Source organism: Herpailurus yagouaroundi, unplaced genomic scaffold (assembly GCF_014898765.1).
Source record: "Herpailurus yagouaroundi ecotype Mexico unplaced genomic scaffold, PumYag 165, whole genome shotgun sequence".
In the NCBI taxonomy this organism is placed as follows: domain Eukaryota; kingdom Metazoa; phylum Chordata; class Mammalia; order Carnivora; family Felidae; genus Herpailurus; species Herpailurus yagouaroundi.
The window spans coordinates 10,848,074-10,874,439 of NW_024412406.1; the positions used below are offsets into that span (position 1 = coordinate 10,848,074).

At 42.7% G+C, this 26,366-nt stretch overlaps 2 long non-coding RNA genes and 1 pseudogene across 2 annotated transcripts in view; all 3 read right to left on the minus strand.

Annotated features, from left to right (window-relative positions):
- Positions 1–5,738: 5,738 nt before the first annotated feature.
- Positions 5,739–7,508, minus strand: LOC121038328 (uncharacterized). Its single transcript, XR_005794295.1, has 2 exons — positions 7,473–7,508; positions 5,739–7,143 (listed from the first exon to the last, which is right to left on the minus strand). It is a non-coding gene; the product is annotated as an uncharacterized LOC121038328 (long non-coding RNA).
- A 38-nt stretch (positions 7,509–7,546) lies between these two features.
- LOC121038109 (uncharacterized) overlaps positions 7,547–26,366 on the minus strand; it is a 130,367-nt gene continuing 111,547 nt past the window's right edge. The window contains exons 2-4 of the long non-coding RNA XR_005794163.1: positions 21,037–21,282; positions 12,298–12,301; positions 7,547–7,589 (exon numbers count right to left, since the gene is read on the minus strand). This is a non-coding gene — a long non-coding RNA (uncharacterized LOC121038109). The remainder of the gene's footprint in view (positions 7,590–12,297; positions 12,302–21,036; positions 21,283–26,366) is intronic.
- Positions 18,347–19,899, minus strand: LOC121038108 (40S ribosomal protein SA-like; annotated as a pseudogene).

Genomic DNA, 26,366 nt, shown 5'->3' on the forward strand with positions numbered 1-26,366 from the left:
AAAAAAAAAATTAAAATTTTTTTTTATTGTTTATTTTTGACAGAGAGAGAGAGACAGAGCATGAGTGGGAGAGGGGCAGAGAGAGAGGGAGACACAGAATCCGAAGCAGGCTCCAGGCTCTGAGCTGTCAGCACAGAGCCTGACGCGGGGCTCAAACCCACAGACTGGGAGATCATGACCTGAGCCAAAGTTGGATGCTCAACCGACTGAGCCACCCAGGCGCCCCGAGGGTAATTGTGACCTATCAGAGTCTGAGAGGAACTTGTGGATGAACCACTTCCACGTACTCCATCAAATTAGATTCACAAGAAAAAGTGAGCTAATTCTAAAAGACACAAACAACAATGGAAGCCTAAAGCAAGTCTAGAACCAGATCACACACGACATGTGATAGGGAAACACTGGTTCAAGACTAAGGCAAAGCTGAATTTATCAAGAGGGTCAATGCTCTAAAGGATGAGCTAGGCCACTGCCAGTTTGCTCTACTAAAATAAGCACTAACCCCTCTCTTCACTGGCCCTCTCTTTACTGAGAGCCATGCACTGTGCTGTGAGGGCAACAGTGGTAAATGCCTCAGTGACATTCCAGTCTGTAGGACCACACAAGAAATAGGGAACTCAATGGGTTACAGTGGAGTGTGGTAAGTCTTAAAATAAGAATGTGTGGGAGTGGAGGGACTCCACAGGCAGGTACTTTCTCCAGCTTGGCAAAGTCAATAAAGGTTTAAAGAGAAGGTGGTGTTTACACTGAGTACTGTGAGGCTAAGCAAAATTTGCCAACTGGACAGAAGGGAAGATGAGGGTGCTCCAGGTGAAAGGAACAACCCAAAGCAGAAGCAGGGGGGGCTTGTGATCCCCACATTTGGGGCCAATTCATGAAACTTTATGTCATGCTAAAGAGTTTGAACTTGGTCTTAAAGGTGACAGGTAATATTCAGTGATTTTGTTTTTAAAAAGAAGTGATGTATCGCATTTCCATTTTAGGAAGTTTATAGAGAGGATTATCTCGAAAAGAGGGTATACTGAATGGGGAGACTAGTTAAAAACAATGGCAGTCAAGTAAGTGAGAGTTGCAATTAAGAGAGCAGGAAAGAGGGTAAACTGCTTGAAGGGTATTTAGAAACTAGAAATTATTTCCAGCAACTGGGAAGAATTTTCCTTTCTCTGCAGTGGAGGAGCAGAGCCTAGAAGAGGAAGGGAGTTAACGAGTTGGGATTAAACATGTTGAGCTAGAGACAACAGTGGGACATCTGGTGCAGGGGTGACAGGAGGTGGGAGATAGGAGTTTGGAGCCCGGGAGAGAGGACAAGAACAGGACTATGGATCTTGGAATCACTGATATACAGATGGTAGCTGGGGTCACAGGTGTGGACGAGATAACTCAGGGAGCACACAGCAGATGAGGAGGACAAGGCTAAGGACAGCCTTGGGGAACAATAGTTCCAGGGGTGGGAGAAGGATAAAGAAAAGCACAAGGGAAACAAAGAAGTAACCAGAGATGAAAAGAAGGAATAGAGAGGAGTACAGAAGCAGAAAAGGGAAGTAAGCAATGGAGTGAACCTTGATTGAGCTGATTGAGCTCTGATCCAGCACCCAACCCTGTACCAGGAGTTTTACATATGTTCTCTCACTTAATGCTCCTGGAAAAATCCCATGAGTGAGTATTAGTTTCCTAATTTAACTAAAATGGAAATTGTATCCCAGAGAGGAGAAATAACTTGCCCAGGATTACATAGCTACCAGTGGTGAAATGGGATTAAAGCCAAACCTATCTGGCTCCAAAGTTACTAATACTCTTTTCATAGCATAAATTACTTCAGAAAGGTCAAGTCAAATAAGGCTGAAAATGGCTGGGTGAATGTAAGAAGTCATTGTCCAAGCAAGGAGAAAACTTCACTGCAGTGGGTTGGAGAGGGAACAGAGGTGAGCACACAGAGACAGTGAAGGTACAGTTGTGTTTCGGGGGGGGGGGGGAGGGGTTCTTTGAGAAAACCACCCTTACCCACTCAACAAGCATCCCAAAGTATTTCTGACTGTTCCTATTATGCACTGCACACTGTTCTAGGCCCCAGGCATGCCAAGTAGCTGCTTTTGAAGAGCCTGCATTTCAGTGATGAGGCACTTGTCATATTATATCAAACACAACATATGTCAGATGGTAGGAAGTGCCAGGAAAAGAAATACATGCAGGTAGAGAGTGAGAGGTGATGTGGAGAGGAGAAAAGGTAGTACTTTAGCTAGGATGGTCTCCGATAAGACGCTTGAACAAACACTGGAACGAAGCCCTTAGGAGAGTGAGGCTTGCAAACAAACCCAGGCAGAAGGAACAGCGAGCACACATGCTCAGAGACAGGATAACACCAGTCACATTCCAGGTCAGCCAAGAAGCCAGCAAGGCTGATGTGAATTAAGGAATGAAGGGAGTGACAGCAAGGAGATCTGGAAGCCATAGCAAGAAATCTGGGTTTTAGAGTGAGATAAGAATCTTCTGGAGGCAAGAGGTGCTGTCCTTGATCATCCCTCCCAAAGAGAGAGGTTACTGAACGAGAGCTCCCTGGAAAATGGTGCTCCACGCTCACCTCCTTTCTGGCTGGAGCACCTGGAGGGGGCATGGAGTGGTAGCAGAGTACTGATGAGCAGAAAAGCTGGTAGACCAGGGTCAAGCCCAGAGCAGGACACTAAGTAGCCTTCTGCAGCCCCTCCTTAAGTCCTCGAGGCACCCGGGCAGGGCATTCATCAAAGCCACCATGTGTGGAGTAACCCTGGGTACCCTGAGTATTCCTACTGGAAGTCTCTATCTCAGCCCATCCCTGCCACCTGGAATCCCTCCCCAAACAGATGTACTAGACAAAAGGAACCAAAACAGGAGAGGAACTCTTAAATATCCAGCACCTTGTGCAACCTCAGGAAGATGCTATGTCCCAAAGTGGTTTCAGAGAATTAAAAGCTGATCCTCTGATCAGAAACCAAGGCTCCCTGGGTATGTGAGTACCAGCTCTACCCGCCGGGTCAGCTCTTCGTGCGGGAAGTCAATCAGAGCCGTGCAGAAGGCACGCACTCCCCAGCACAAGTATTGCCAAGGGTATCCTGCAGCGGCTCTCACTCAGCCTTCTTCACATCCCAGCAAGATTCCACGTAAGGGAATCCATCAACTGGGGGGCACATCAGCCCTTGAAAGCCATGTGGAGATAGTTCTCCAGCAGAGGACATTTACTGTGACTTTACTGTCACTCCTTGTATTCTTTCTTCTAAGCCTATTGGTACTATGAGAGTATCAGTTGAGGTCATTAATATTGGGTGTAGCCTCCCTTCCATCTCTTTAGGGGTAACAGAAGCCAGATGGCAAAGAACATCCTTCACGCCAGGGGATTTCCAAGGGCTGGCTCACAGGGAAGGGCTTTGGCACACCCTAAGGAATCACCAGGTATGAGGGGCAGTGAAGGCCCTGGTAACTGGTGACCCTCTGTCCTAGTCTGCTTGGGCTTCTCTAACAAAATGCCACACTGGGTAGCTTATACACACAGAAATTTATTTCTCATGATTCTGGAGGCTGGAAGTCCAACATCAAAGTGCCGGCCTGGTCACATTCTGGTGAGAACTTGTTCTCCTTGTTCATCTTTGGTGCCTTCCTGCTATGTCCTCACAAGGGAAAGGGCAAGGGGTCATTTATAAGGGCACTATTTCCATTCATGAAGGCTCCATCCTCATGACTTATCCACCTCCCAAAGGCCCCACCTCATAAGGCCATCATCTTTAGGATTTGGATTTTCATATATGAACTTTGAGGGGACCTATTCAGCACCCTGGTTATTTGCATACATTGACATGCCCCCTTTCCCTTCTTAATTATGTCTTGAACACTTGAATTTTTTTCACCCAAATCCAAAAGCTTCACCCAAATCAGAGGGAACTATTGTAGAGACAATTATTTCTCCACTTAGCTTTCTACCACCTTAGGTAGAAAGCTTTTTTTTTTGCCTTTCTACATAGAAATATGCAATTCTATAGAATGTCCCCAAAGCACAGGACCACGTAGGTGGGCATTATCTGTAGTACAGCTATTTAATAATTTAGGTAATCACCTAACTATCCTTTTCTATCAAAAAATATTAAAATGATTTTAGTTGGAAGTAGAAATCTAAAAATATAACAGCTATGGAGTACGTGGGTGGCTCAGTCAGTTAAGCATCCAACTTCAGCTCAGGCCATGATCTCATAGCTCGTGAGTTCCAGCCCCACATGGGGCTCTGTGCTGATAGTTCAGACCTTGCTTCAGATTCTCTGTCTCCTCTCTCTCCCCGCCCCTCCCCCACTTGCTCGCGCGCTCTCTCTCTCTCTCTCTCAAAAGTAAATAAAACATTTTTTAAAATAAAAATATAACAGTTGTATATGATGAAAGTATCTTAAAATTCTGTTTTCTTCATTCTCCTATTCATTCTCTTCATCTTGGCCAAATGGCTTCTATTTTTTAAATTTTTTTAAGTGTATTTATTTATTTTGAGAGGGGAGGTGCTGTGACGTGGCGGGGGGGTGGGGGAGAGAGAGAAAGAGAGAATCCCAAGCAGGTTCCCTGCTGTCAGCACAGACTGCAATATGGGGCTGGGTCTCACAAACCATGAGATCATGACCTGAGAGCCAAGATCAAGAGTCGGACGCTTAACAAACTGAGCCACCCAGGTGCCCTCCAAATAGCTTTTATAGTACGTTCCTATAATATGATGTATTCCTCTAACAGCACTTACAACATTACACTGGACTGTTTACTTGTATCTCTTATTAAACTGTTCAGACGTAGGAAAGTATGTTTCCCATCTTAAGGAAGTTCATGGTCTAGTGAAGTAGGGAGAGAGAGATAAGAAAACAAATGATGACTGTCTTAGTCAGTTTGGGCTGCCATATCAAAATACCACGGACTGGGTGGCTCATCAAGGTGCTAGCAGATTCTGTTCCTGGTGAGGCTTCTCTTCCTGCCCTTGTCTTTGTGTGTGTGTGTGTGCGTGTGTGTGTGTGTGTGTGAGAGAGAGAGAGAGAGAGAGAGAGAGAGAGAGAGAGAGAGAGAACACACTCTCTAGTGTCTCTTCTTCTTATAAGGATACTAATCCCATCATGAGGGTCTCACCCTCATGACCTTATCTGAACCTAATCATCTCCCACTAATGTCATTGTTGTGAATTGAAAGTTTGTGTCTCTCCCCCTAATTCATATGTTGAAGCCCTACCCACCCCCCCCCCAGTGTGATGGTGTTTGGAGGTGGGATTTTGGGGAGATGATTAAGTACAGATGAGGTCATGAGGGTGAGACCCTCAGGATGGGATTTGTGTCCTTATAGAAAGAGGAAGAGACACTAGAGTGCACGCACAATGTCTCTCTCTCTCTCTCTCTCTCTCTCTCTCTCTCTCTTTCTCTCTGCCACATGAAGACACGACCAGGAAGAGAAGCCTCACCAGGAACAGAATCTGCCAGCACCTTGATCTGGCTCCAGAACTTCGAGAAATAAATGTCTGTTGTGTCAGCCACCCAGCCTGTGGTATTTTGATATGGCAGCCCAAACTGACTAAGACAGTCACCATTTGTTTTCTTATCTATTTCACTAGACTGTGAACTTCTTCAAGACAGAAAACAACTTTTTTCTTTTTCTGACATCTTTACATTTCCAGAAAAATTCATGAGTCAGAAGAAATGTTGAATCAATGAGTTGAATGGATCAATATGTTGCCACACACAGGAACGTGACCATTCAACAGAGAAAGATTTTATTTGAACGTCTGGCTCTCATGGTAGGAATTTCAGGAATGGGGCAAGTGAGTGCTTTCTTATATTCTGGAAAGGCAGCTGTTTCTTTGGCTATGCCTGGGTGAGCCCTAAAAATACTGGTTCTCCTTTCTATTCCCCTCCTCGCTCCCTCTTAATTAGGCCTTCCTTAAATGGAGCACCAGCTTTATGCTTCACATAAATCTCTGGCCTTGAGAAGCTTTCTCTATGTAGAGATCCTGTTCCATCATCCACTTTTCTACCCTGGGCTTTATTCTTGCTATACCTGATGTGCAGCTTTGAAGAAAATCACTAAATGCACAGATCTTCGAGGCTAAGATAAAGTGTAATAAAATGATCTGGAGCACCGTGATTTCCTTGCATAAACTTTTCAAATCATCTAAGCTGCAAGCAGAAACTCAAAATTGCCTTATGTAGGAAATGCTGTTTTCACCATTCACTTAAAGCTAGAGAGAATCGCCTTCCATAAGTCAGTTACAAACTTTGTTTTCTTTCCTCTTCTATGTTTTCTTTTCCCCCAAGAGAAACATTCACTCTTTTTTAGCTACCTTGCAGAGCTGCGCTGGAAAGTGAGATGAATCGTCAAGTTTCCACAACAGCTATAGGGAACCCGAGCTGGGCAATTGGACACTTGTGTATGGAGGACGTGTAACACCCATTTTACCCAGATGGAGCTCATTTATTTTCCGTAGCATTTTAAACCTGGGCCTGGGACCACAATTCATCCTATTTATAGTTTAACATGTAACATAATATTTACTCGAGGCTCCAATAGGAATGCTTCTTATAAATGTCAGTGGATTATTTACTATGGTAAACTAATTAGTTACATAAATGCTTCCCTTTTCAGGGTGGGTGAGGAGGAGACTGCTAATGCTTCTTGGATTAACCTAGTATTATTATCGTTTGAAGTTCTTTCACATTTAAGATAGTTATTACAAGACTACACAACTTTGCACACATAGAACATCTGTTGCTTACGTGACGTGAAGCGTTTTCATTTTAATTCACATGGTGAAATCAAACCACAGACTGCAAATGCCAAACATCCTGAATTCAGAGAGAAATCGCTGCAATCTGAACATGGTGGGGGAACGATCAACGTGCTATGCTAATGTTCTTGACTGGCACTTCAAATTCACCTTGCTTTCACGACAATTATATCAAATATGCCAAATGGTTCTAAGCGACAGAAGCACTGAAGGTCAATGATCCCTAAGCAACTATTACCGTGGTCGAAGGCAGTTTTGTTCTTGGACTTCTCAGGAATTCAGATCATTGGCAAGGAAAAATAGCAAATGAAATCTGTGTTTGAAGAATCATGTACAGGCATATTTCTCTTGGGTAGAGGGAGGACATGTTTTCCCCAGTCCTGATCACAAAGAGATTATCAATACAAAAAAAAATGTTAATGGACCTTAAAATACAGTGAGGGAAAAAAATCTTGTTCAAAAAAAGAAAACAGCAGTGTGTGAGTTTTTAATACTTTTGGCACCTGTGCCTAATTTTTCCATAACCAGAAGATTTTAATCAGGGGATGAATTTCTGACCAAGGAAGTAGCACAAAATGAAATACTGTCTGTGAAAAATATCACAGCTCAAAAAAAGTCATAATCAACTTCTGTATTTAAATATAATGCTGGGACGCCTGGATGGCTCAGTCGGTTGAGCATCCGACTTCGGCTTAGGTCACAATCTCACCGTTTGTGGGTTCGAGTCCTGCGTAGAGTTTTGTGCTGACAGCTCAGAGCCTGGAGCCTGCTTCGGATTCTGTGTCTCCCTCTCTCTCTGCCCCTTCCCCGCTCATGCTCTGTCTCTCTGTCAACAATAAATAAATATATTTTTTTTAATTTAAATATAGTGCTAATGACTATTGAGTTTTATCTGTACCAGACACAGCTCTAAGTGAGTGTCATGTCAACTCCTCAAGGTAAGCAGTGTTACCCTCTCCCTTTTAATAAATGGTGGGGAGGGGGCGCCTGGGTGGCTCAGTTGGTTAAGCTTCCAGCACTTGGTGTGGCATGGATCTCTGCCTCAGGCTCTGTGCTTAGGATTATCTCTCTCTCCTCTCCCTCTCTGCCCCTCTCCTGCTCGCTCGCTCTCTCCCTCAAAATAAATTTAAAAATTTTTTTTAAATAAAAATAAAAATGAAGGAATTCAGGCACAGAAAATTTAATGGCTCACCCAAGGTGGAGTACTGAGGCTAGAATATGGTAAGTGAAAAGTTGTCAAACTATGCTTTTGGGACTCTTGGAGGTACCTAAGACATTTGGAGGGGGGTCTGTGAGGTCAAAACTGTTTTGTAATAATGCTAACCTGTTATTTGTCCTTTTTACTCATATTCTTTCACAGGTATAAATTGAAGTTTTCCAGATGCTATGTGACCTGGGACGTTGCAACACTTTGGATGCAGAAGCAGACAGAGGAATCCAGCTGGTTTCCATTACCCCAGACATCCAAGAGATATGCAAAAATGCAACAATGCCATTCTTCTCATTAAATTCTGGTTTTGTTTTGAAAAACATATTTTCATAAAAAGCCTGTTGTTTATGTTAATATGTAATGGGTTATTTTTAAGCAAGTTAATAAACAAAATACTTCCTAGATTTAATGTTCAATGTAATAAATATCTACACATATAACCCATATAAGCAAAAAGTCTTTGGGATGCTCAATAGTATTTAAGAGTGTAAAGGGTCCTAAGATGAAAAAGCTTGAGAATGGCTGTAGTATGGTCCTTCATGGCCTATGAGAGGAGCATTAACATTTCACAGGCACTACTGACAAAACAGCCGTGACACCATAGCAGGATCTATATGTTGCCCAAAATCCAGATGGAAACAAATAAAACTCAGTCCAAGATCCAAAAGTTTTCAACACCTGAATATTTTGATACCGGACTTTGGAACTTAGATGGAAATTTTTAATATAAATGGTTTTTGGCTATTAAGAAGACCACTGCTAGTATTGCCTTTGCCTGAAATGTCCCCAAATAGCCACAGACCCCACTTGTTCACTTCGTGCAGATCTTTACTCAGATGACCTGGTCATCCTATTCAGTCAGCAATCTTCCCTCATTCCCTCCGTTACTCTCTACCCCTTTGACTTGCCTTATTTTTCTTTATAACAGTTAACCACACCTAACACATACATTTTTTTTTTCCCAATGCCCTCCACCACATGAATTAAAGCTGTTTAAAGACAAGAATGTTTATCTTTTTACTGTGTAACCCCAGCACTCAGAACAGTGTCAGAAACATAGCAGATAGTTGATGAATAAGTATGTGAATAAACGAATGAATGTTTTATGCTTTATACATATATATATATACATATATATATATATATATATAAAACCCACATAAGCAAAAGTGCAACAATGCATATATATAATGGAAGAGCAAGAACAAAAATAAAACAGGTGTTGCAAGCATAAATTATCCAAACAAATCACCAATACTGAGCAAATACTTGAGTAGACAATTATAGAGACAGCACAGTATGTTTGCTACATTTTTTTCCCCTCTTCTGGGCACACAATTCCAGCTTCCCTTGCAGTTGGGACTGTGAGGCTGAGTTTTGGCCAGTGCTTCTCAAACTTAAATACTCATATAAATCACCTGGCAATCTTGTTAAACTGTAGATATTAATTCAGTGGGTCTGGGGCCTATGACTATTTCTTTTTTTTTTTTTTATTTTTTTAATGTTTTATTTCTTTTTAAGAGACAGAGAGAGACAGAGCATGAGCAGGAGAGGAACAGAGAGAAAGGGAGACACAGAATCCAAAGCAGGCTCCAGGCTCTGAGCTGTCAGCACAGAGCCCAATGAGGGGCTCAAACCCACTAACCACAAGATCATGACCTGAGCCGAAGTCAGACACTTAACTAACTGAGCCACCCAGGCACCCCTATGACTATTTCTAACAAGTCCTCAAGTGACAATGATGCTTCTAGTCTGTAGCCCTTAAAAAATATGCCATCTTGGGGCACCTGGGTAGCTCAGTCGGTTAAGCATCCAACTTCAGCATAGGTCATGATCTTGCGGTTTGTGGGTTCGAGCCCCTTGTTGGGCTCTGTGCTGACAGCTCAGAGCCTGGAGACTGCTTCCCATTCTGTGTCTCCCTCTCTCTCTGCTCCTTCCCTGCTCATGCTCTCTCAAAAATAAACAAACATTAAAAAAAAATTTTTTTTAAACATGCCATGTAGAAGCAATAACACCCCAGCAGCACAAAGAACACCTAACCTCCAAATTGTGGTTTCTCCTGTAAAAGGAACTACGACTCCTTGGAGAAATGGCTGTTTCTAGGACTGAAAATAAGAGCTTTGAGGATCTGGTTCTGCCACAGAGTAAGAAAGTGCTTACTTATGCCAAAGGGACACAGGAGCCAACTGAAACAGTCCCAGTGTCCAAAGCTGGAACAATTTGGGTCACAAAATTAAAAAAAAAAAAAAAAGTATTGGATTACAATCCAAACTATAAAATAAATATACAAGAGTCTATATGTATAGAGGTAAATAATTTAATTAATTAATTAATTAATTAGAGAGAAGAGACCAGCGTCCTGTGCAGGAGAGTTCCAAATAATTTGTATAGTCTGTCTTCAAGGGGGAGGAGCACAACTTCCCACTCCTTAGGGATAGGCTGTGCATAGGGACTTTGTCCAAAGACTATAGTATTGAAAGACAGAAAAGAAACTAGCTTTATGGTGGAGACACATGGCAAACACTACCTCAGCTAAGCGATCAAGATCAACATCAACAGTGAAAAATCATGTTGATAAGTATATTGATATGATGTAATGACAATGGCCTCTTGCCTCTGTGGTCTTTCTCCAAAACAAAAATACATAAGCCCAATCTAACCATAAGAAAAATTCCAACTGAGGGACGTTCTGTCAAATACCTGACCAGTATTTCTCAAAACTATCAGGCCATCTAAAACAAGGAAAGTCTGAGAAATAGTTACAGCCAGAAGAAGTCTAAAGAGACATGACAACTAAATGTATTTTGGCACCCTAGATGGGATACAGCAGAGTGGCCACAAACCACAGAAATAGATCCCACTAAACAAAATGAATCCCCAACTTAACTTCCCCTTACCCTGGTCCTAAAAATGCTCACAGCCCCTCCAAAACCACCGGACACACAGGAGAGTGAGACGAAGGAGTCACAGTAAAAAACATAGCAGTCATAATGAATTGCAGTTAAAATATCTTTTGCAAATTTTACAAAAAACACATAAGCACATTCCTAGGGCCCTCCCAAAGCCTCAGAAAAAGCCCATGCAGAGGAGGGTACCAGAAGCTTAATCTTGAATAGCTTCATGGCAAATCCACCTTTGGGCATAGGTTGCCTTTAAAGTCAAACATTTGGATACTATATAGTATGGACTGTGGAGTCAAGCAGCCCACAAATAGAATCCTAGCTCCATAATTTAGTAGCCACAAGATCTTGGGCAAGGTTCTTAACCTCTGTGGCTCATTTTGCTCCCCTGTAAAATGGAGATCATAGGAGTACCTACCTCATGGTGTTATGAGGATTCAGTGATTGGCACATTGTGTAAATATTCAATAAATATCGGCTGTTATCTTTCTTAATGGTAGGGGTGCAAGGGGCAACAACCGGTTTTTCCATTTTGAATGGAATATACTGCCAAGCCCCATCTGCTGTTTACCATGGTAAATTCACAGTTTGCATTTGGATGGGGCCTCTTCAACTTCATCTTGCCACTGAAATCAAAGACCCATTTCGATGACAACATCTCTTCAAGCAATTCTGGCCTTCAGATAACAGTCACTAACAAGCTTTTCAATAACCCAGGACTCCCTTCAATAATGTATTTCTCAAGGAATTGCAAAGGGAGGGTCCTCTGTGTCTTCCTGAGGGGGCATAATTAGCTGGTGGTTGGAAGATTATACATGATAAAGTCACTCAAGGATCCCTAACTCTTTGAATTCCTTCCTGTACCTGCTTACAAAAGATTTTTAGTATCTCAGTTTCATTTGATGGGAGCTGCTGTTGAAGCCCCATTTTTGTTGGTCAACTAATCAAGCTAAAAATTGGAATGACTTTCAGCTGCTAAAACTAGTACACTGATCCCAGAATCTCTGGTAAGCCAAGTCTTTTCAACAAACTCATTCTGATTTAAAATTAGATTTCTTCCTCTTTGTTTGGGAAGCATCCCATCAAGAATTTATTTCCACATACATTCTCTAGTATTTTGGTGACAGAAATTAATAGTCCTATAATTCTTTGTTATGGAGGCCTCCCCTTCCCAACTTAACTGTTTTATCAGGCTCTTGGGGCATGCTGAGGTCTGATACTAGTTACATGTTTAGAGTTAAGGACCTGTGGGGTTGAGGGGGGTAGATGGTGGTGAGTGGGTAAGGCCTGAGAAGAACTGGTTTCCCACTGGGAGGGAGTTGCAGCATCTTCAAGTGAGAGTACGTCCCCTCCCTTCACCACATGAGAAACTGAGCTGTTTTGACTGACAAGGAAGTCTCTCTGAAGTCTGGGAGGCCAGCTACCTCTCTGAGTCCTTCACATCTTCCCACACTTCCTCATTTTAATTCTTTCTGTAACACAATGTTTTTCCATTTTTTGGGTTATAAGCAGAATTTTTAAGATAGAATAAAAATAGAAGAATACTTTGATTATAATAAAGGTAACTATTATTTCACGACATTTGTTTTTCAGTTGTCTTGAGAGGTGTGTGTGTGTGCATGCTGGATCATGATGTAAGAAATAGGTCTTGTAAGGGTTGTGGTCAAAAACATTTGAAAGCTACTTGTGTAAAAGTCTTGACAAAACTGTAGCTTTGACTAATGTAATTCAGCAACATAAATTTGAATTTGGTTTTGGGCTCCCTCAACCATGCAGCTTTAGGTGGTAAGAGATTGTTTGTTTTGTTTTGTTTTTAAGTAGGGTCACAGAAAGTCAAGGAGTGAAATCTCTGCCTTCAGCTGAGGACTTGTGTATTTGGGTTTATCATTCTTCTTTCTTTAGATTTTCTAGAAGAACCCATTCCAACCACTACTCTTGAGTTCTCACACCTTCACATTCTCAGTAATATGGTCCCCCAAATACTGTCTTCAATGAGTGCTTCAATGCAGGTAACAATGGACAATAAGTTAATTAGTATTTGCCACTTCATATTGCTGGGGAGGAAAAAAACTTTCCTCTATCGTTCAAGATTAGTATAACTGGACTAAGAATTAAATTGACATGAGACAGATTAACAGGGGGAAATTTAATTTCAAACATAAGGGAATCCACAAGACAGACAAAATGAGGTATACATATCATCCTGAGCTGAAGAGATAGGGGTAGGGGCCCGGCACTTCAGAGGGAAGGAATGCAATTTACAGGAAGGTGTAAAAGAGCAAATTGTTTGGTAAACAGATATTTGCTGGACCATTCAGAAACAATGGGATAGAGAGAGGACTTTGATCAAACAGCTCTTGCTAGGCTCCTCTCTGTCCACCATACCTAGTTCATATCATAATGCAGTTATCTATGGTGATAGCTCTCTTCCTGGAGCAGCTCCTCTTCTAAATTCTTTCAGGTAGTTGAGGGTTGGGGGAGGTCAAAATTCCTTCCTGAGTCTTTTGGGTTTTGGTTATTTTCAGCTCAGCATAATTTGCATGACAAAGTGGCCCATCTTGGGGTCATCTGCCCTCAGACCCCTACAATATTAAAAGTTGTCCATGATTAACTAATACTAATGGAATTTTTACCAGACTCTTCCCAATTTTCATTTTTCTTCTCTCTCTGAGGACTGGTTGTCTGCATCACATTCCTCATTATTAATGTCTGTATCAAAAGTTTTTTTTTTTATTTTAAGCATTAAAAAAACATTCTAAATAATTTCAGGAGAAAATAAATTTACATTGGAAGAGACTAAGTACTTGTGATGAAAGAAAAAAAACCCTCTATTGGCCTGAAATATACGGGAAGTAATTTTAGATTTTTCTAAGTCAGCTTGACTGTACATAAACTGTTTAAACCAAAAGCCTAATTTATGGCCCACCAAGCATACATCATGCACCTACTTTGTAAATGAGTAGTCTAAAGGAAAACCATCTTCTCCTTAAAATATTGATCAATGTGGGGCGCCTGGATGGCTCAGTCGGTTGAGCGTCCAACTTCGGCTCAGGTCATAATCTTACAGTTTGTGAGTTGGAGCCCCAAGTCGGGCTCTGCACTGATAGCCCGGAGCCTGGAGCCTGCTTCCGATTCTGTGCCTCCCTCTCTCTGCCCCTTCCCCGCTCATGCTGTGTTTCTGTCTCTCAAAAATGAATAAACGTTAAAAAATTAAAAAATAAAATAAAAACATTGATCAATGCTACTACTCCCTGCATTCCTTAACATTAAAACTTGTGATTCTTGCCTATATGCTAATCGATAATCTTTCAAGCTTTCACAAGATGTAAAAAAAAAAAAAAAAAGCATATAACCCTTTAAAAACAGTTCATTCTCCAGAGAACCTTTTTCCCTATGAAAAGTGTGTTTCCTGGCAACTGTCCTCACTCGGGCTCAAATAAAACCCTCTTACTTTTAGAGATTCTAAAAGGTTTGTTCATTTTGTGTCAACACCTAGAAGTCTAGAGAACACTGGTAAATAGGCTAGAACCAAATGCAGGTTCTGGACTCAGTACTGAAGCCACCACCTTAAAAACATTTCTCAGCAGTTCCTGTATCTTTATCTCTTTCCACTACTATTCAAAATCCTAGGCAGGAGCATTAGATTGGTTGAGCATGGTCACATGTCTGCATCTTTCCTGCTGGAGGCATGAAGGAATTTCTATAGTTTATATGAAGTGGAGGAAGGCCTTGCCTAGCATGAAATTGCAACCTATTGCAGATCCTCAAGAATAAAAAGGAGGTCTGGATGTTAGGAAAAGAAAAAAAAGTCAAATGTCTGCCAAAAGTTTTTGTCCCATTCTGCAACTATGTGGGTGCTGTCCCTCTTTCTCGCTAAACTGTGAGCTACTTCAGCAATTATCTTGTTTTGCTTTGTATGCCTCCAACCACAGCCCTGGATTAAAGATGGTCATCAAGGGGCAGCTAGGTGGCTCAGTCCGTTGAGCGTACGACTTCAGCTCAGGTCATGATCTCACACTCTGTGAGTTCGAGCCCTGTGTCGGGCTCTGTGCTGACATCTCGGAACCTGGAGCCTGCCTCGGATTCTGTGTCTTCCTCTCCCTCTGCCCCTCCCTTGCTCACACTCTGACTCTGTCTTTCAATAATAAGTAAACATTTAAAAAAAAGTTTTTAAGATAGTAATCGAGAAAAGTGTTGGGTTGTTGTTTTTTTTGTTTTGTTTTAATAAAATAACTTCTTGAGTCCTTGAGAAACACAAACTAGAGTCAAGGTGAGCGACTTTACAAAAACAAAACAAAACAAAACAAAACAAAACAAAACAAAACAAGATCAAGAATAGTTCAATCTTCCTGGACTCAGCAGCAAGGTCACCCAGAATCTGTAAGAGACAAAAAAGCCAGACAGCTGAGACTCGCATCTACCCCCAGGCTGGCCTGCACAAAGGAAAAGGATCCAGGAAGAAAAATCCAGAAATTATGCTAACTAGGCAAATCGGTGATTAAGTCAGGATCAAAATCTAGAATCTATTAATTCAATATCTTCTTTTTAAAAAAATCTTATCCTCTTTTTATTTTTTTAAACAAAAATTCCCTTGGGGCACCTGGGTGGCTCAGTCAGTTGAGCGTCCAAGTTTAGCTCAGGGCATGATCTCGCAGTTCGTGAGTTCGAGCCCCGTGTCAGGCTCTGTGCTGACAGCTCAGAGCCTGGATGCTGCTTCGGATTCTGTGTCTCCCTCTCTCTGCTCCTCCCCCACTCATGAGTGTGCGCTCTCTCTCTCTCAAAAATAAATAAAGCTTATAAAAAATTTAAATAAAAATTCCCTTTGAATTATTGCATTTTCTCAGCTGCACCAAAAGTGATCTAGGCTAATGTATCTATCAGGAGAGACAAGGCAAAGCTGAGTTGTTCCATGGAGACCCAGAAGAGGTAGGATGACCAAGAGATCAATGAGGCTTGATCAAGAAGCCCAAGACAAGAAACTAGGGGATTCCTTTTTCCTTGGGATCACTCACCTAGGGGTGGGAGGAGGAAGAAGAGCCAGGGAGGGAAGCAAACAAAGTGAAATCAGTAGCAGGTGGAGGGAGTGGTGGTTGGAGGCAAACTAGAGGGACAGATGTCAGAACAGGCATCTCCAAAAGAAAGAAATGTGCATTCAGCTGATGGCCACATTCTAAATCGCACAGAGGGAAACAGGAAAAAAAAAAAAAATGTTCAGCACAGTGAAACTGTAGGTCTAGACAATCCAAAACTAGGATGCCTAGCTCCTAAAGGACAGATGTCTGCAAATTCCCTTCAAACAGTGAAACATTTGTGGTTCCTTTTAAATATGTCAGAATTAGGCTCACTAATAATTACAACACTTCCTTTGTCTCTACTTTTCTCAGTTCTCCATGTTCCTCAAGTCAGTAACATTAGGATAATTATTTCAGAGAGAGTGATTTAGGATACTCAGAAGGCATCCTAGCCAGAGTCGAACCACAAACCCTTAGGGCTTCCAACTTTAGAACTCAGGCTGCGGCTGCTGCTTCCTGGTTTGTTGATTAAGATGCATGAATGATAGTTTTTTTATAGATTTTATGACTTCTTCATAAGTACCAGTCATTTTAAATTCAAAAAATCCTTTCTAATTTTGGTAGTCAACTGAACGCCTTGGACATTCTTGTTGGAGAATTAGTACCTCTTGGTGGATGGCCTTCACACCAGACTGTTACATCTATTAATAGTCATGTGTGGATCTTTTTCTGGCCAGAAGCAAGTAAATGCTCCAGGTTTAATTTGTAATATACAAGAATGGATACCTGTTCATTTGGACAAAATATTTTTAAAATTTTGAAACTCTGAGACTTTTTAATATCTGCTACTGACCTACTATGTCTTATCCTTCGAGTTTCCTTACAAACAATTTTACTGAGTCCTAGAAAAAAAGCGCTAAAGCTGAATGGCTGGAGATATCAGAGTATGAATTAGAATCAAAGATTTGCTAGTTATTGGGTTCTTCAGAGAAGCTTAAAAACTTCTGGGAATTGGGTCATGTCCTAAAGAAGAGTGGCTTAATTCAATGTTTACAGTGTTTCTTTATGTGTGTGTGAATTTAATCCTCTGAACCACCAATATTTTGTAGCTGGGTTCCCCTTATGATTATGTCACATGCTCAATGTCGTTTTTTATTATTGACATTTCCCATGCATATTTCAACTTGACACATGCCTCCTTTCCCAGTTACATTACAAACTTCTAAAAGGCAGAGCCTGTAACTCCTCTTTATTTCCTTGCAATACCTGCTCCAGTACTTTGCATCAAGTAGGTGCTAGAGAGGGGCACCTAGGTGGCTCAGTGGGTTAAGCTTCTGACTTCGGCCCAGGTCGAGATCTCATGGTTCATGAGTTGAGCACTGCTTCATGCTGTCTGCTGTCAGTGCAGAGCCTGCTTTAGATCCTGCCTCCCTCTCCCTCTGCCCTTCCCCAGCTCATGCTTTCTCTCTGTCTCAAAAATACATAAAAACATTAAAAAATATTTTTTAAAAGTAGATGCTAGATAGATGTATGATCACTGATGAAACCAGCAGAAACCATAAGTGTAGAGGAGTTGACCAAGTAAGGGGAGAGATGAGCAGAGCCATGAGCCCAGCGCTCAGAAGCTGCCAGCACATTGGCTACACATCATGAGTCACACCAAAGAAAGGGTGACCCTACTTCCCCACTTGAAGAAAAGAGCTTGGTCCTGGCCATTTGGAGCTTATCTCCCACCTGTTCTAACTTCATCTGAGAGATCTGGTTGACCATCATACAGTTGTGCTCCTCAACCCCTCCTCCTGCCTCTTCACTTACATTCCTGAACTAACAGAGAAGCAAAGTAACTAAAAGGAAATATACAAACATGGTCATCACATACGCAATAGGCATTACTGTCAGAAAGGACATGTGGAATCCAAAGGGGCCCCAACCTAAAGCCCAGAACCCAATAAATAGCAAATCTTTGATTATAATTCATACTCTGATATCTCCGGCCATTCAGCTTTAGGGCTTCTTTTCTAGGACTCAGTAAAATTGTTTGTAAGGAAACTCGAAGGATAAGACATAGTAGGTCAAGATGTTGACACTCTTCTGAATTGAGGTTTGGATGAGAAAAACCTGAGGGAGCCCAGTCCTTTCAAGGATGCCCTAAGAGCTAAAGGCCAATCCCTTATTTGGCCTGATTTTTAAAAGATCTGAACAATACATTAGTTTCAAGACTAACCCTAGATTTAATTCTATCACAGAGTTGGACCAGTGAACCTAGTTTTGGTCTAATATTCCCAGCTGCACCCACCAGAAATAATTGATCTAAAATATTTATTCAGGGATTATTCTGTCCAAAACATGAACGAAGTGGATACAAAGATGACAGACACAGGCGTATAGACCCACTCAGACTCTGTCCAGTGGAGATCAAACACATTCCTTGTAAATTATAAGACAATGTAAAACAGGGCTAACGCCATACAAAAGGGGCATGAGGAAAGTCCTGTGAGAATTCAGAAGAAGTAGAATTCTCTTCTACTTCATGACAATCAGGAAAAGTTTCAAGCCAGCATATCATAGAAATTGGTGGGTTTGGGCCAGAGCTAAACTTGTGTGCAGAAAGACAGTCGGAGATGCAGCTGAAAAGTATTCTTACGGGTCTTTAAATTCTTCAAGGGGCAGTAGAGGACCTTACTTTTTTTTTTTTTTAACTTTTCGAAATTTTTTTATTTTCTGTTAACCTTATTTCCATTTTGTTTGCCTTTGTGGAGGGGCAGCTTAAGACCACTCCGGGGTTGTTCCTACCAACTCAGTGCCCGGAACAGTGGGAGCTGCACACCGGTCCGCACGGCAGGCTGAGAGCGCCAGGCTTCAGGAGGGAACTGCTGAACAGGCACAGAGGGCACCCGCTGCGCCTGCAGACCAGTCTGCGACTTCAGGTTGAGTAGCGGTGACCTCACTGGAGCTGGAGCAGTCCATCCACCCTGAAATTCCTCCTTGCTCACAGCCTTTTCCTTTTCAACCTCTTCAGGTTCTCTGTAGAAGCAGAGATCAGGCGTGACCTCCCATGGGTGTTCACGGGAAATGGCGTCACGCACGTGCAGAACTTCCTGGACCACCGTCCACCACGTCAGACCCACTGAGCGAGCTCCCTTGTTGTTGCAAGGCGCGGCAATGTCCACACGGCGCAGAGGAGAGTTTGTGTTACGCAGAGTGATGGCAGGGGGGTTACCAGAAGACGCCTCTGTGGGAGGGTGGTGGTCAGCCCTGGGATCCTAACCACCCCAAGTCTCGGCTCCCGGAAGGCTGCCTGGATCGGGTTAGTGAAGGTTCCAGGAGTGAAGTGGCCGGCAGTGGGACTGGCTCCAGTAGCAGCCGCAAACTTCAGCCCAGCTCGCTGGCCAGGATTCCTGGGTGATAGGACACTGACGGGAGCCGTTTTCAACGGCAACAATGGCACAAGCTGCCAGCAGAAGCTTCTCCCATGTTCTCTTCAGATGCCATCACATTTCCTTTTATAGATGTACTGTTCCATCTGGAAGTCAAGGTTTGTGCCACCTAAGTGGGGTCCTGCTGCAAGGAATTTGAGGACACCCTCCTCCTCCTTCATTTACAGGACATCAAGGGCTCTAGCCATTGTGAACATTTCTCTTTAAGTTATGATGGGAATGCAGAACAACACCATATGGACCCCTCCCTGGGTAGTGTAGAAAGGGGGGACCTTACATTCTTGGCCAAAGAGTTTGGGTTTCTTTCAGTGGACAGAAGGAGCCACTGTAGGTTACGAGCAGAGGAGTGCCATGAACTGTTCCTATGCAGAGATGAACCTAGCAGCAAGAAAGAGAAAGGACCAAGGTGAGGAAAAATGGAGTGTAGACAGAACAAAAGCAATGATGTTCTTGGTGGTGGGAACAGCAGGCAGCGAGGACTGGAAGCCCCAAGTCTGGCTGTGGTGGAATCTGGGGAAGAGGAACCAGATGACCTGACATTCTGCTCTGGGATGGCAGGCAATGGAGTAGTATCCTTGACTTCATGACCGAACACAAGTGGGAAGACAAACCAGAGGAGAGACAACAGTGTTGAGACAAACAGAAAAATTACTTCAGAGTAGCGCATAGTACCTGTGTGGGCTTTTTGTAAAATGTTTCTAAGACCCTCATTACCAGGAAAGGGTACCATGTATTTTTTTTTTTTAAGAAAATAGTTTTTCTTAATCCAAATCTGAGCTCACAAGTCAGCATCTAATTTACTTTTTACCATGGCTTTTCAATACTATTGTCAAGTGAAAGGAGCTTCACATTCAAAATTTATCTTCAACTCTGCTTTTTCACTACCATCCTGTTAGCCCACAGCCATGGACAAGTTTTCTCAGGACGGCTCGAACTTTCATTTATTCCTCCTTAAATTTTATTTTTAAAATATCTACAACGTGTTCCCAGTAGTTCTGAAGAAAATGTAATTGTGGAGGAAGTTTTACCACAGCTGTCTCCAGGCACTACCTTTCTTCCTCTTAGATATCCAAGCTACTTTCAGTTTGCTTGTTTAGCTCTTCTTCCTCTTCATGTAACATGTAACTTCATGTAACTTCTCCCAAATTCCTTCAGTACTACATGACAGGATGTAACTTCTCCCAAATTCCTTCAGTACTACATGACAGGATGTACAAAATTCTTCAAGACTTTTTTTCCCCAATGCACTCCAGCCCCGTTTTTCTCAGTCACACTGGATCATGGTGAGCCAGCATGAACTCCAGGCTATGACTTCCCCAGCAGGTATCTCTATGGAATTGAAGAGGACATTAGCCCAAACCTATAAATTCTGGATCTGTCGCTTTGCTTTGGTTGTTCAAGTTCACCCAGCCAAATGCACAAAACCAGGTGGAAAGTAAGCCTCACTGGACAGTCATCAAGAGGAGCAGTGCTATAACCTCAGAACATGTTTTAGATGTTTAATTTCTACCAATAGTTGTCACCCATTACGCCCCTGCCCATTGGGCTATTTTTCTGTGATAAATCTCCAGAACTTCTCCTTTCAGAAACTCTTTTTTCTACCCCATCCTGACTCCTCTTCCCTTGATAAATGATATGCATAGACATATGTATATATACATAAATACCTGTTTTCTTCACGTATGGGAGTAACTCCACTGTCAATCACCATTACCTGTACATGTAACCCACTTAACCGCACTCTCCATTTTGGAAACTCCAGTTCCCTGAAAAGTTCCTCTGCTCCACAATTATTTCTGTGTCTTGGAATCATCAAGAACAACTCATCACAGATATTTTCTCTTCCCCTGCTCAGGCAGCATTAGTCCCTTTGCTTTTGTGGTGTGAATGTCCCAGCTAGCCATGAGATAGTTGTCCTGTGGGTGCCTGCTGGCCTGGCATCGATGCTCATGCAATGTACCTGAAGGAATAAAGAATATGCCACCCTGAAGTATGACTGTAGAAGTTCAGGACACCCTACCCCAAAATATGCAGCTTTGGTACAGTGATTATTCTGAGCTACAGGCACTTGAAAACCAGCGAATGCACGCAAGGGCTTTTTCTGAACCGCCCCTTCTTTGCCCTAAAGACACATCTTCCCATAGGAACTAAACTGTCATGAAGGTCCTCCCACAGAGTTTTACCATCTAGGAAAGATTGACCCCTGTCACAGGAGAGGAGACAAGAAGTGGATACCACACATAAACTTCATCACAAACTATCCTCCCTCCCTCCCATCTACCCTTCTAAGGGCCCACTCATCTTTCCTAAAAATCATTTACCCTCCTCTAAGAGGCCTACATTTCCTTCCCCTTTCCCTATTAAGATGGTATTTATATTGTAGTAATCATTTTGAAATATATATATGTCAAGTCATTACTCTATACACCTTATATCTATATAGCATATGTCAATTATATCTCAATAAAACTGAAAGAAAAAAATAAACATAATAATAATAATGAATTTTTTAAGTAGATGGTTTTTAATCCTGAATCCCAAGCCACCTTGCAAGTTATTCATTTTTCCCTGGTTATCTCCCATGTATACATGAAGTATACATGTTAGTAAACTTCAGTTTGTTTTTCTCTTGTTAATCTCTCTTTTGTTACAGGGGTCTCAGCTAAGAACTCAGAAGGGTAGAGGGAAAGTCAGCTTTCCTCCCCTGCATAGCAAAGCCACGTGTTGTGTCAACCAACGTAGCTGACACTGGATATGACTTCTACCCCCACATGACGGTAAGGGCACCAATTCCCAAGGCTTCCAAAGCTTTGGATGCCCCTCCTTGGCCACTGGTGAGGCCTTCTCCTCTGTCTCCTCCTGCTGCTGTGCCAGAAATCAGTTGCACTGGGGACCACTGCCAGAACCCAAGGCACCACTGAGGCACAGGAGCTACCAGAGTGCCCCAACTCCCAATACTCCAGTCACTCCACATTCCAGGTGCCCAGGCCTCTCCGCCCCTTTGTTATTGTGTGGGCTGCTCTCAAAACAATGCAACTCTGTACTCTCAATGTTTCAAAGAGAGTTTGTGTAGAAACAGCTCTTCCTTTCTTTGTTATACCAAAAGCTCTCCCCACCCCCACCCAGGGATTAAGACACAAGTCCTTTGGGGGTTGGGTGAGGGGACTAAAAGACAGAAACAGCTACACTTGCAATAGTCCTTTTCCTTTGATGCCTGAGGCGTAGCTACCTGACCAGCCTGGGGCCTGCTTGAATCTCTACTCTCTTCAGTAATTTATTTTCTGTGAGGTTCAGTTCCTTCCAACTGGTCCTGACATTTCTGAATCCCAAGAAAAGATCCCCTTCATCTCAAACTGTTCTCGCTGCCACCTGACCCCCTCCACTCCCAAGGCAAGAGAAGGGGATCCAGTGAAATTACCTGTAAAGTAGTGGGTGCCTCTTAGAAGGGAAGTGGGTGTGCATTTGCTGAGCTGAAAGATCAGCAGTGACCTGATGCTTCCATCGGAGCAAAGGAAACTGTGGTAAATTTGAGGATGAGCTTTACAGCAGTCCCTTAGCATTTGGAGACAGAACTAAATTTAGAAAGGAAAGCCTGCTTTGCATCCAGAGATTTCCAAAGATGAGAGGCTTTGGGGTGTTACCTGCAACAATAGGATGAGATGGAATCATGGTGACAGTAATGAGTGTGGAAGAAGATACAGCCCTGACCCCACTCCAGATCCCTGTAGCCTTTCAAAGGGCAAGGAAGAGGACCTTGGCAGCTTCTGGAACCTCACAGAAAGGAGTCGTAGGGAAGAGAGGGAGCACAAGCCATGGATGTGCCCTGAAGGACCTGGATGTAGGGATTTCCCACCCAGAAAGATGCTTAAGGGTGTGGACCACTGTCAAAGACCAAAGAAAGATACACCTAGCCCCTCAGTACTAGACAGGGATGGAATGTGACTTCATTGTCCAGAGACCACCCTAGTGACTAAAGCCACCACCAGCATAGAAAGCCAGCTGAGCCAGAGTAAGACCAGGGCAATCTCCTTCCTCAGACAGAGTCAGGCAGTGGGAGCAAACCCAGCCTTCACTCCATTTCTCTTCCCCAATATATGGGAGAAGCTAAAGCCTAGAAAAGAGCAGAGGGCCTGGAACCAGATCAGTGGCTCATGTGCATGCGTATGTGAACACACCCCCAACATACAAGATTCAGAGGAGGAATGAGAAAGAATGAGAAAGTAGACCTGGCCCCCCCCCCCCCCCCCCCCCTGCCACTTGCCAAGTCCCCTGATCCAAAGCCTGGCTGGATGCTCAGACATTCAAACTGACTATAGTATGCAGCTTTACATTAGATTAGGCTGTCCTGAGTTTAAATAACTGAAAATGACTGGGAAGTTATCAAATCTGTTCAAGACGTTTTTATGGGCTCTGCACCAAAGAGAAGCCTAGATCCAGCACTGCACAGTTGGGGGCAGTGAATGGGGGAAAAGATGGTACCTACCAAGTTCACACTGATCAATAAGCAAGTTACATTTGCGATGTTCTCTCTTAAGCACACAGAAGATCTAACACCTTTCTCCAAATCTCCTTTCCAGGGCTCGAAGTTGTACAGGAGAGAGATTAGAAGGAAATGCAGTCGTATTTCAAGAAATTTCCTTAAACCTCTCAAATTGATTTGGGTACCTTTTATAGCCACAAACTTCCCAGGATTATATGTTGCCTTTGCTCTCATCTCTGTTCCTCCTAAATTGAAGCTCTGGAAGTTGGGATGAAAGCCATGAATATAGAGAAAATATAAATTGTGCAAATTAATCTTATTCCTTCTTCCTCCCACTTTAACCCCTGCTCCTGCCTCTGCCTAAAAAAGACATTTGGAACATCTACTCAGCAATGAACAGACCTTTGTGCATTGAGTATGCTCTTGTAGCAAGCATGATCTGCTTGACCAACTTGAGATACAAATCAAATCCCAACTCCAATTAACCTCCCAAAGCCTCATCTATCTTTTTTTTTCCTCCAGGAATTCTAAAATCTTCCTCTTGGGAGATTCTTGGAAACCTCAGAGATTCACTTAATCCACAGGAAGTGAGTGCAATGGAAAGCGAGAGTCCCCACCATTACCATGCTTCTGCCTGCCACGCAATGTCACTGTTGAACACTGGTCCTGCACAGTCCAGCGCCCACAATGGCTTACTGCCCGAGTAATGGCTCTGAGTTAGCCCCCTATAACTTTACTTTATAACCAGCTCTCTGGCTTCAGACTCACATGCTAAAGCACTGTTCTCCAAAGCAAGAATCAAGCAAGTAGGCTTCCAGCCTCAGCCACATTGTGCCTCAGCCTTCTCCCAAACTGCTTTGGACCTTTGTGATGAGTCTAGGGTACCTAATGCAAACTGGTCCACCAGACTCTAAGAGCTGTACGCCTTGTTAAGCCAAACAAAAGATTCTGGTACACCCTTCAAAAAGGCCTTGCATTAAGCATACTAGAGATTTTCACTCAAATGACTTTTTTCTGAAGAAAGATCTACTCCAAAATTTTTTGCCATATCCACCTACACTGTGGATTACTGAAATTTCTCTTGCTAAAAACAATTTTACCAGGCACCCTGTTGTGTATTTCAACTCTTAATTAATAAATTTCGTACTACTCAGGAACTTTGGGAGTGGCATTGAGGTTTAACTCTGAAATGACCAACATATTCTTCCTTGGCTGAACCAAATAATAATTTGGTGCCAGATTATTGAATTGTAACCCGACATACCCCCTCAATCCACTCTCCCTCCCTCCTCTTTGTTCCCAAGAACACTTTTCCTCACTTTACAGTTGGGTTTGGCCCATGAGAGGCATCTGCAAAAGATGAGAGCTAGGCCGTGACCACAACAGACCCCTTCTCCAGTTGGGTGGCCCCATCCATATACCACCCTTCCCAGCTTCCAGTGCCCATGCTTCCTTCTCTTCCACCACTCCCCAGGACACTGCACTATTCCTTGTTTATTTCTCCAATCCTGCCCGTGACTTGAAAAATGTCCCTCTACAAGATTATCTTCAGATTTCCAAATTTGCAGGTGCCATCTAGTTTCTGCTCAAACCATGACTGATACATCAAGAGTAAAATGAGTAGTCTCTCTAATTTAAGCAAACCATGCTTCTGATTACTGCAACTTTGTATACAAAAAACTCCCCTGTGGCCAGATTCAAGAGGACTCTCAACCATAGCAATATCCCTAGGCCATAATTTAAAATAGTAGACCCTCTTCTAATACCAACGTTGTTCTTGTGGAACCTTAGGGTCAACAATTTCTGCTGAACAATACTCTGCAGCTCTGGGCCAATGGCAAACTGATTTTCAGTGAATTGGCCTTTAAGCATAATGCTCATTTGGTAAAATGACTTTGGCAACTTGATTTTTGGTAAAGTGACTTGCTTTCACACTCGATGCTTCCCTTGTACCACCAGTGAGTTTCCTTGCTGTTTTGGTTTTGAACCTAATGTCTCTCCTACTACACTGTAGGATCCTTTCAGAGGGAGAATCATGTGCTATTCATCTTTGTGTTTTCCCCAGCCCTCTCTTAGGGCCTGATATGGTGTTATGCACAAATAGCTAGTCAGTAAATGTTGGTGAAAGAAAGCGAGTGAACAGAAGACACAGTGAAACACTGAAGCAAATCAGAGAATCTATCAGAGATACACGAACTGTTATACGTGGACAGAGACGGTTCCTATCTCAGTGTGAAACAGTCACTGAGAGAGAAATGAAGGAGGTGGGGGAAGAGAGGGATGGAAGGAAGGTGTCAGAAGAGGAAGGATGGAAAAGAAGAGGGAAGGGAAAATTAAGAAAAGGAAGACAAAGAGGGAAACATCCTTTTATAAATCTATCCTTTTTTAAAGATGCTTTTAAATGCTTATTTACTTATTTACTTTTAAGACACACAGAGAAAGAGCACAAGCAGGAGAGGGGCAGAGAGACGGAGGGAAGCACAGATTCTGAAGCAGGCTCCAGGCTCCAAGCTTTGAGCACAGAGCCTGATGCAGGGCGTGAACTCACAAACTGTGAAACCATG